The 9,951-nt window shown below is 37.1% G+C and overlaps 1 long non-coding RNA gene across 1 annotated transcript; it reads left to right on the top strand.

Annotated features, from left to right (window-relative positions):
* The first annotated feature begins 4,752 nt into the window (after positions 1–4,752).
* On the top strand, positions 4,753–9,680 carry LOC125363779. The gene is made up of 3 exons (XR_007213343.1): positions 4,753–4,764; positions 5,608–5,610; positions 9,539–9,680. It is a non-coding gene; the product is annotated as an uncharacterized LOC125363779 (long non-coding RNA).
* The last annotated feature ends 271 nt before the right edge of the window (positions 9,681–9,951 follow it).

Raw genomic sequence — 9,951 nt, 5'->3', positions numbered from 1 at the left:
GAGACAAATAAGAAGATAGATATGAATGTGTTTTGAGCATTAGCAAAATACTAGTGCCATTTAGATCAATAATGAAGACAGAGTTTCTAATAACATAATACTATCATTATAAAAGGATCTGTTCACAGATTGTAAAAGATGGGTGAATAAAGAATAGCTAGTTAATATCACCAAATTAGATTCAGTCAGTTGTTAAAAATACTCATTTCCTGTCCTTAGCTACATATGAATATTTTTCCAGCTTCCTTCCTGTGACTGTGAAGATCAGAACTGATTTCAATTCAGGGTGATCTAAAAGTTCCGTATGAGTCTAGGAGAAGAGATACAAATGTGGTTTGGCTTGGATATGAAAATGGATGTAAACACCATGGTGGTGAAATGGCCATCTTACATATTTCTGAGTGTTAAAATGGTCCAGGGATGTATTACTGTTAATTCTGTGCATGGCTGCCTGTAGCATTGGCTGTATCAGCTGCTTTTGTCATGAACTAGAGCATCTTGGAGAGAATCTGCTAAGTGCCTACTGAGTCTATAGCACAGCAGACGTGTCCGCAAAGTTAATAGAAAACTGTTTTCCAGGGGCTGAGAGATCTCACTCACTAGTACGGAAGTGATTGAGAATGGCTGGAGCCTTGACATATTGGGGAAAAAATAAATACATAAAATAAACAGAGTAGCAGCTTTAAGAAAATCTTGAATCAACCTTGTTCCCCTCATCCCAGCTTTGTGAGTAGGTGCCAGGTCCGAATGTGAGCCACTGCAGGTGTGTGAGCACACTGGAAGTATGCCCATTTCCTCCCATGGAAGAGGAGCCCTCCTGCAGAGCCACACAGCTCACTACAGCCCCACTGCTCACAAACAGATTAATTAGCCCAGAGCTTAATGAAAGCGTCTGGAGAAACTGTTGAGAAAATACTTAAAAATAAATGAAATGAAGGAACGATAGAGAGAAGGAAGAGATGTGCTCTAAAATGGCTGGTAGGAGGAGTACACTTGAGGTAAATGGAGAAGGACCAGCTGAGGCTTAGTCTCCATCTACTCCAGGAATGCCTATGAATAATCCATAAAGGGATATGGGGGAGGAAGTTGGGAGTCACTATATTTTAAGGTAAAGAAACTACTATCTTCAATCTCTAGGATCATTTTAATTGGTTTCCTATCAAGCTTGGCAAGTCACCATTGAAATAACTTTCATATAATAAAGGAGTGGCTGGAAAGAGAAAATACTTTCCTTTTATAATATATATATATTTAATTATCATTAAGTAGTGACACATAAGGGGTTAACAGTGTCAATCCTCATTAAGTCAATTCTCTATAGTTTTATGGGATTTGTTTTTAAACCACACTCTGAAAAGTCCCAAATGTGTGGAGATGCATCAGAAAACTCCAAGACACTATTGGCAAAATTGCTTGGATGAATGTATAGCTCTTCGGGAAAGCACTTCAAAGTCCAGACATCCAGCAGGGATGGCTTTAGAACTAAGGGTCTAAGGAAGCCAAGCCCCATTGTAGTTGTTAAAGCCCAAGGTCATGGAGACAGCTGGTAGCTGAGTCAAAGGTGAAGTCAAGAACTTGTGACTTCAACTCCAGTGTTCTTTCCAACTCACCATGCTGAAGCCTGCATCAATTTCACAAAATTGAACCAAATAATTTATCAGGAGTTCACACACAATTGTCAGTGCCCTGAAAAATGCATCAAGACTTGGTAAGGCAAGAGATAAGTTAGCCATGTTTTCAGAGAAATGACTGAGTACAAAAAGCTAACCCAAAAGACAAAAGAAAATAGTAAGAGAAAAGCTAATATAATATAGAGGCATGCAGATGGCAAAAACCACAAAAGAAGGGCTTTGTACCATGACATGCAGACCTATTAATTTGAGATACTATTCTTTAAAGTAAATAACACTGTCACTGTGTTAAGTGTTTTCTCAAAATTATAAGTCTGAGATTACGATAAAGTAGGTGATAAGAATTTGGGGAACTGATTAAGACATTAGGTTTTACCTCTCCTAAGGAATCAATGTATTTATTCAAGAGTCAAGCACAAACTCTCTTGTCTGCTGCTGCCCTTAGAGTAGATAGCAAGAAGGTACCATCTCTTAAATAAAGAAGGAACTCTTATTAGTTACCAATTTCCTGACACTTTGATCTTGGATCTCCCAGGCTCTAGAATGTAACCAATACATTTCTGTCTATTTTGGTATGGCTTCAGGAAAAGAATACATCATCTATCAAAAAAACTGAGGCTCTGGGGGCTGGGGAGATAGCCTAGTGGCAAGAGTGCCTGCCTCGGATACACGAGGCCCTAGGTTCGATTCCCCAGCACCACATATACAGAAAAACGGCCAGAAGCGGCGCTGTGGCTCAAGTGGCAGAGTGCTAGCCTTGAGCGGGAAGAAGCCAGGGACAGTGCTCAGGCCCTGAGTCCAAGGCCCAGGACTGGCCAAAAAAAACAAAAAACAAAAAAAACTGAGGCTCTGAGAAATGAAGAAATTTGACTATGGTCACAGTAGGAGGAAATGGCAGAGCCTAGTTTCAAATTTGGACTTGACCAATGCTAATATCTTTTTCCTTGATACAGTAAGTGTAATGAATGAGTTCAATGTCAGTGAGTATAATGAATGACCACCAGCTACAGATAATAAAATTCCAAAGTGAATGGACAAAATGTGTAGAAAATGCTGTCAAATACAGTGGTGGCAATGACAATCAAAATCTTTAATCTTTATTCCCTGCCTGGACAGTCTGCATTGAGAACACAGCTGTTCCATTTTTCTCAGTTCCGTTAACTTTTCTGTTGCTCCATCTTTGGTGGCATGGCCTTACCTTTCAAAAGTGTCTGCTTACACAGATTGCTTGATCTGTATTTGATGTCCTTATATAGATTATAGATTTCTTAAATTAGTAGTTGTTAGTTGTACAGGAGTTTTGTTGCAACTATTCCATAAATGCATATAAGGTGTTTAGATAAAATCCATTTTCCCTCCCCACTTCGGAAAACAGTGTCAACTGGTTTCATTGTTCTATTTACATACATGCATATAAAGTCTTTCAAATGATATTCATCCTGTCCAATATTCTAGCCCTCCTCTTTCCTCTTAACAAATCATAACCTTCATCCAAGAGAGATTTACTTTCCTATCATTAAAGAAATGTACCCAAGGTCTAACATATGAAACTGTAACCTCTCTGTATATCAATTTGACAATAAAATAAAAATAAAAAAATTTTAAAAATGAACTTTACTTCTACAAAGGGATTCCACTATAGGATTTCATATACACACCTATTATATTTTAATCAGATTAACCTCATTGTTTATTCTCTCTTTCCTTATTCCTGAACCCCCTATTGTATTGCATGTTTCTGTAAGATTCTTTATGTCATGTACATATATAGACACAATGTATTCCAATATTACTCATTCCTGAATATTCTCTCCCCTCTTCCCTGTCCCCTTCATCTCTACAAACAGTTCTGTAATTAAAAACCACATTGTGGCTGGGGATATAGCCTAGTGGCAAGAGTGCCTGCCTCGGATACACGAGGCCCTAGGTTCGATTCCCCAGCACCACATATACAGAAAACGGCCAGAAGCGGCGCTGTGGCTCAAGTGGCAGAGTGCTAGCCTTGAGCGGGAAGAAGCCAGGGACAGTGCTCAGGCCCTGAGTCCAAGGCCCAGGACTGGCCAAAAAAAAAAAACCACATTGTATATGTTTATATGCATGCATATGTATCCATTCATACACATGTGCATTTAGATATAGATTTCACAAATGAGCAAAAACATGAACGACATTGTCTATTTGATTTTGATTCATCTTTATAAACATGATGATCTTTTGCTCCATTCATTGTACTTAGAATAACATAATTTTATTTTTATAGCTGAAAAATATTCATGTTATATATACATAAATACACACAGTTATGTATATATCTATCACATTTTATCTATTCATCATCTCCACTGACTCCAGAGTTTATGTTAAACAAACATTCATAGATCCCTTCCTTGGTATATTGATTTGCACCTCTTTGGATACGTGTCCAAGAATGGAATGGTAGAGTCAGGGAGTATTTCTACATTTTGCCTTTCAAAAAACCTCCACATCTATCTCATTTTAATAATATTTTAAATTTATTTTAATAAATTTTATTGCAAAGGTGATGTGCTGAGGGGGTTACACTTACGTCAGTCCGGTAATGCGTACATTCCTTTTTGAACAATATCTTCCCCTCTCTCATTTTTTCCCAGTTTTTCTCCTCCTGACTCCCTAACCCCCCAAGTTGTATAGTTCATTTTTAATGTAGTTTCTAGTAAGTATCACTGCTGAATTGGTTCACCCTTTGTCCCAACATTTCTGTGCTTCCCTTTTCCCTTCCCAAATCAGATAAACTTAGATAGAAGACAAAGGTTGCAGAGATCAAAAACAGTGACAAAAGGGTCATTTTTCTAGTTTATTTTGCCACCAGCTGCATCTTCATTGTTTAACTTCCTGAAAGTCTCAGTTCTTTTATGGGAAGTATCAATACTTTATCCACCTTAAGGTATTTCTATTTGTATGAATCTCCAAATGATTATAATACCACCTTTATTCTGTCACAGGGAAATCTTAACTTTGAAAGAGTTGCCTATGATTTATAACTTTCAACTATTTGTTTTCTTCTTAAGACAATATCAAAATTGTTGAAAGTACTGTTTGCTTACAGTGGTAAGCAAGCTGTTCAGGTTTGTCTCATCAAAAGTTTCTTCTGGTTGTATTAGATCTAGATGTAGGCAAAAATGATCAGTAAAAATATTCAAATAACATAGTGTCTTATTCTTCTTTCTTCAAATGTTAAAACATGGAGTTCAGGCATGGAGCACCAACATTCAGGGCCTACAGAGGGTTGTATTTATGCCAGGGATCTTTAAGATTTGAAAAGAGACCAAATGTTTCTGCACTTTCTTCTTAAATGTAGGGTTCTTCTGGGGTCAGAGGTGACATTAATACTATCCAGGAGAAATACTGGCCATCTCACGAGGAGGATCCAGAGGTTAGAAATAGGACCTCATGTGCCATAGATAGGAAGAGAATGATTCAGCTATATTTCAGGATCTGACACATTATTCACTTATTCTAAGAATGTTTATCAAGGGGTTAGGGGGAGATATAGAGGTCAGCCACAAAAGACAAAGAATGTAAAGCGTTATTCAATTCAGTATTCCTACTTTTAAATTCTGTCCTAAATGCATTTATGGGAATAAAATCTCATTTCCAGGGTCATTGGTGCAGGTTTGTTATCAGAGATGAATAGGTAGGAAACAGGAGAATTTACGAATGTCAGATGATGGACATACGTTCTGTGTGATATATGGGGATAGGATACAAACCACCACTGTAGTGTGGCCTCCTATCATCTAGGCTTAAACTCTGAATTTAGGTAGAATCACACAATATAGCTAATCTGATAGTATGGCAACTAAATGCTGAATGGAATTCTAGGTAACACTTCCAAGACTTTTCCTACATTGGTTTTGACCAACAGATCATGGATTCTAACACATAGTAGTATTTGAAAGTATTGGTCTGATCAGATGATCTAATCATGTAGACTCAGTGGGTAATGAAGGTGGTTAAGAACAGTGTGATAGAGATGGTCCATTGATAAGCTGCAGAGAAATTTTTCTTCTCATGGGTATTCTTCCTACTTCCCCTCATCTATTAATCATTTCCTGGCACATGCTTACCTGCTCACCTGGGTTCAGAGTATCTGCTCCAGTTGTACTACAGCTTCTGTGGTTTATGTCCCCATTGGAACTATCACTTGCCTAGTTACTATGAACAAAGCATGGACTGGAGACTGTAAGATTATGGATAAACCATGTCTGTCCTGACTAATAGCTTTGTAAATTGAGAGATATACTGAGCTTCTTTTTTTCCATCCCCTCACATGTGAAACAGAATACGTGTCGGGAATAATTAAAGAATAAACTATAAAATAGGTGTAGCATCTAGTAGAATGATGGATCTCCTCAAATATTCACCAAATACTTGCCTTTTCCTCTGACATTGATATTATAAACATTCATTGCTCATAGAAAGACAAACAAGAAACATAAATGTATTAAGGAAAGAAAATACTTTCAGCGTGTATTGCCTGAGTGCCTCCCTTTAATGTAGGAAATGATGGCAGAGCAATGAACCTTTCACTGAGGAGCCGACATGGCAGCCTGGTCCTCATCTTGTGTTGGTTCCTGTGGACTCACACCAGGTTTGCAGGAAACCTATCCTGCTCCTTATGCCACCTCCCAACAGTGCTCATAGCCAGCATATGCTCTGGCTGAATGACCTGGCTTCATTCACAACTATATCCGTACTAAAGTACTCTGAATGATAGATAGCAGCTTATCAATAATTGAAACGAAAGGCTCAGAGATGTCCCATTATCTGAATAATTAATGCTCCACTTGGGTTTTGTAATTCCTTAATAAAACTGACTGATTGATTTGCTTAATTAATTCCTCCTTTGACAGGCTTATTGCTTTCTTTGGAGACAGGGATGGGGAAGAAAAGGAAAAAAAAAGATAATTCAAGGCAAGAGGAAAGATTTAAAATCTTCATAAACTTTAACCCTGTCAGAGGATTATAGAAACAAGTTTTCCAGCAAATCTTCTCCCACAGTCTGCTTTGCTACAAAATGCTCCCACACCTCTGTCAACAGAAACATGCCACCTGGCTTTCCTTGGCATTGCAACAGATGAAACATTATGCCTTACTGTAAAGGCCTTAGCTGCATCTGTAGTAATAAACTCAGCTCTACCTTAAACACTTTTGAATAAATCCATGTGGATGAATGTTTAAAGCACTAAGCTCTGAGTAAGGCTGTAGCTGCTACCTTCATGTTGAGAGAGCTGATGTCTTTGCTTCCACAGAGCATCCCTCTGGCTTTGCATGCACCTGCTCTGATGGGGAACAGTGCCTGTCACTAGATTTGGGTCCAATCCCAACTCAGCTGCCATCCTTCCTATGATGACTGGGGTCCAACAGAGAGAGATTAAACTGCTACAGAAAATTAAGCAACAATGAAAAATGGATGGGAACAGGGCATATGGGGTGAGGGTAGGAGGGCAGAGATTGAAGAATTAAAGAAGGATTAAAAATGAGCTCAGTACATAAGTATAGGATGTGACAGAAAGAAGAGAACTGAAGTCATTCATTTCAAACTTTTGAAACTCATCTACGACTTACTGTTTAAAAATAATGTAATAATTACTAGGAATACATTACAAAAATGGTCCTAAAACCAATTACCCAGAAGAAAAAAATAGTATTTTAGACATTCCAATGTCTTGTTATTTTTTTTAGTTATAGAACTACATTGTGCAATAGTAGTTTCAGTCCTGGACTCTCTTTCAGTCATCTATATTCATATTGCACTGACTCCTATTAGTGAACAGTTAAGTGGTGGTAATGAGTGTAGTGGGACATGACTGTAGTCCCTGCTTTGGGAAAGGAGAAGCAGAAGGAAATGATCCCATTGTGGGCTACATAGTCCGTCTCAAAAAAATAAATTAAATTAAAAGCAAAGCATAACAATGGATGAGGCTGTGGCTTAGTAAATATAAAGTAGTACCTAGCATGTTCAAGGGCATAAATCATAGCAGCAGTATAAAATGACACAACATTAAAAAAAACAAAGAAAGGAATGAAGGAAGAGAGGGAGGGAGGGAAAGGAAGAGAGGGAGGGAGGGAGGGAGGGAGGGAAGGAGGGAAAAGAAAGGGAAATTTGATTTCCACCAACAATGTATAAGAATTTCTTTCCCTGCGTGTCCTCATTAGCATTTGTTTCTGTTTATATTCTTGTTGATGTCCTTGTGACTGAAGTGTGAGAATCTCAGTGTTGTTGTCATTTGCATTTGTTTATGTTGAAAGATGTTGAACATTGCTTCATGTGTTTATTGGCTTTTTGAACTTCTACTAAAAGGTATCTGTTTAGCTACTTCATCCATGTACTCATTGGCTTGTTGATTCTTGGGAGTTTATTTTTTTTTTAAATTCCTTGCATAGTCTGCTTATTAGACTCTTATTTGATATATAGCTAGCAAAGATTTTTCTCCTTTTCTAGAGGTTGTATTTTCAACATAGTCACTGTGCCCTTTGCTGTTCTGAGCTTAATGGAATCTCATTTTCCAATCCCCTCTCATTTGATAAGATACCGTGGTCCTGTTTAGGAAGTTGATTATACATGCATCGGACACCTTTTTGCAGATCTTTTTTCTACTTCTAAATTTTCCTTATTGGACAGAGCACTTCAAAACGAGAAAGAAGATACAACTCTTTGGCTGAACTACTGTAACTATGCACGATGTGTTCACCTTATTTTGCTTTTCAGCCCACATTCATTCAGAGGTTCCTTTCTAAACTCCAAAATGAATGAATTCTCCCCTATTCTTAATCACTTCGATGGCCCCCTTGCCTTCGTGTCAATATATTACTTTTTTACCATGAGTTATCATTTCCTGTAATCTAATTCCCCCAATGCCACAACTAGTCTTTCCCAAAGAAGGAATGCAACTTGAATTTGAGGCAGCATAATTCTTCCTTCTGTAGGACTGTAACACATTGTAGGATATTTAGCACCCTTGGACAGCAAGAACCCAATGACACTAATGTGCCTCATTTTTATGGAAAGAAATTTTTATGGAATATATGAATCTTCCTACATGTCTCCTTGGGTTTGCTCTAATGCCCTCACGAGAATTCTACAACTTTACTCTTTCTTTTTCCAAATATAGTAATGCTTTTATATATTCTCTATACCTATAGTTCAAAGACTAATCAGAGTTACATCATGACGACTTGCAATATATTGAATCGAGATTGAAAAATCCAGTATCAAGGGAACATTATATTTTATTTCAAAATTTAAATTGTTGAATTCTCTTTTTCAGGACAAAATAAAAACAAATATGCAAAATCAAATTATTATATGAGAATAGTAATCCAAGACAACCAATTAAAAGACCTCACACTTTAGTATAGGTTTAGTATAAGAGTAAATGTTTACAGAGTTAGAAAGACAATTTTCTGAAAATCTTTTGTAAATTCAAAGTGACTATTAGAAATATATAGGTATATAATTATTAGTAATAATACTAATGCTTTCCCCAAATTACACCAGTTCTATTAATATTTAATGTATATGAAGAGACTACTTTTGTAATTTTGCAAGTGTAATAGAGGGATTCTTTGTTTTTCTTTGTTTTCTGCACACAAAACACAGCATAAATAATAGCATCTCAGACATTTTTTATTGTCAAGATGATGTACAGAGGGGTTACAGTTACATACTTAAGGTAGTGAATACATTACTTGTCATACTTCTTATCCCCTTCTTCATTTTTCTCCCACCTTCGCTTCCCCAAACCCACTCCCTTGCTTTCATCATACTTTTTTTTTACTTTCCCAATGATGGACATCATCATTCCAGTTTACAATGCTTATGAACTCTATGAATATTATCAATAAAACGATTCTTTCCAGGTAAGGTGATATGTATATTTCTTTCCTTTTGCTTAGTACAATCTGTTCCTTCTTTTTCTCTCATTTCTTCCCTCCCCCTGCTGCCCTTGAGTTGCTTGGTTTGCTTTCGTTAATGTCCACTGCAGCTCTTGGGTCCCTTCTATTGTATTTTTTCTCCACCAGCTTCATTTTAGACATTTTAAGGGTAGAAGTAAATATACTCCATAATTATTTTCATTTAATAAAGCTGAAACTCAGTACCTTTCTTTAGCTCTTTGAAAACAAGCATTCATTTGAGTGCCTATTGTGAGACTTTTTATTCTATCCTGTTGTTTTGCTACTTGTCTTTATGTCAAAACCCCACTATTTTAATTAACATCAGGTTTGCACTGCATCTTGAACTTGGGAAGTACCCCTCTGGCTTTGCTCTTTTTAAGAT

The sequence above is a fragment of the Perognathus longimembris genome, chromosome 15, assembly GCF_023159225.1.
Source record: "Perognathus longimembris pacificus isolate PPM17 chromosome 15, ASM2315922v1, whole genome shotgun sequence".
In the NCBI taxonomy this organism is placed as follows: domain Eukaryota; kingdom Metazoa; phylum Chordata; class Mammalia; order Rodentia; family Heteromyidae; genus Perognathus; species Perognathus longimembris.
This window is presented reverse-complemented; position numbering and strand designations above follow the sequence as displayed.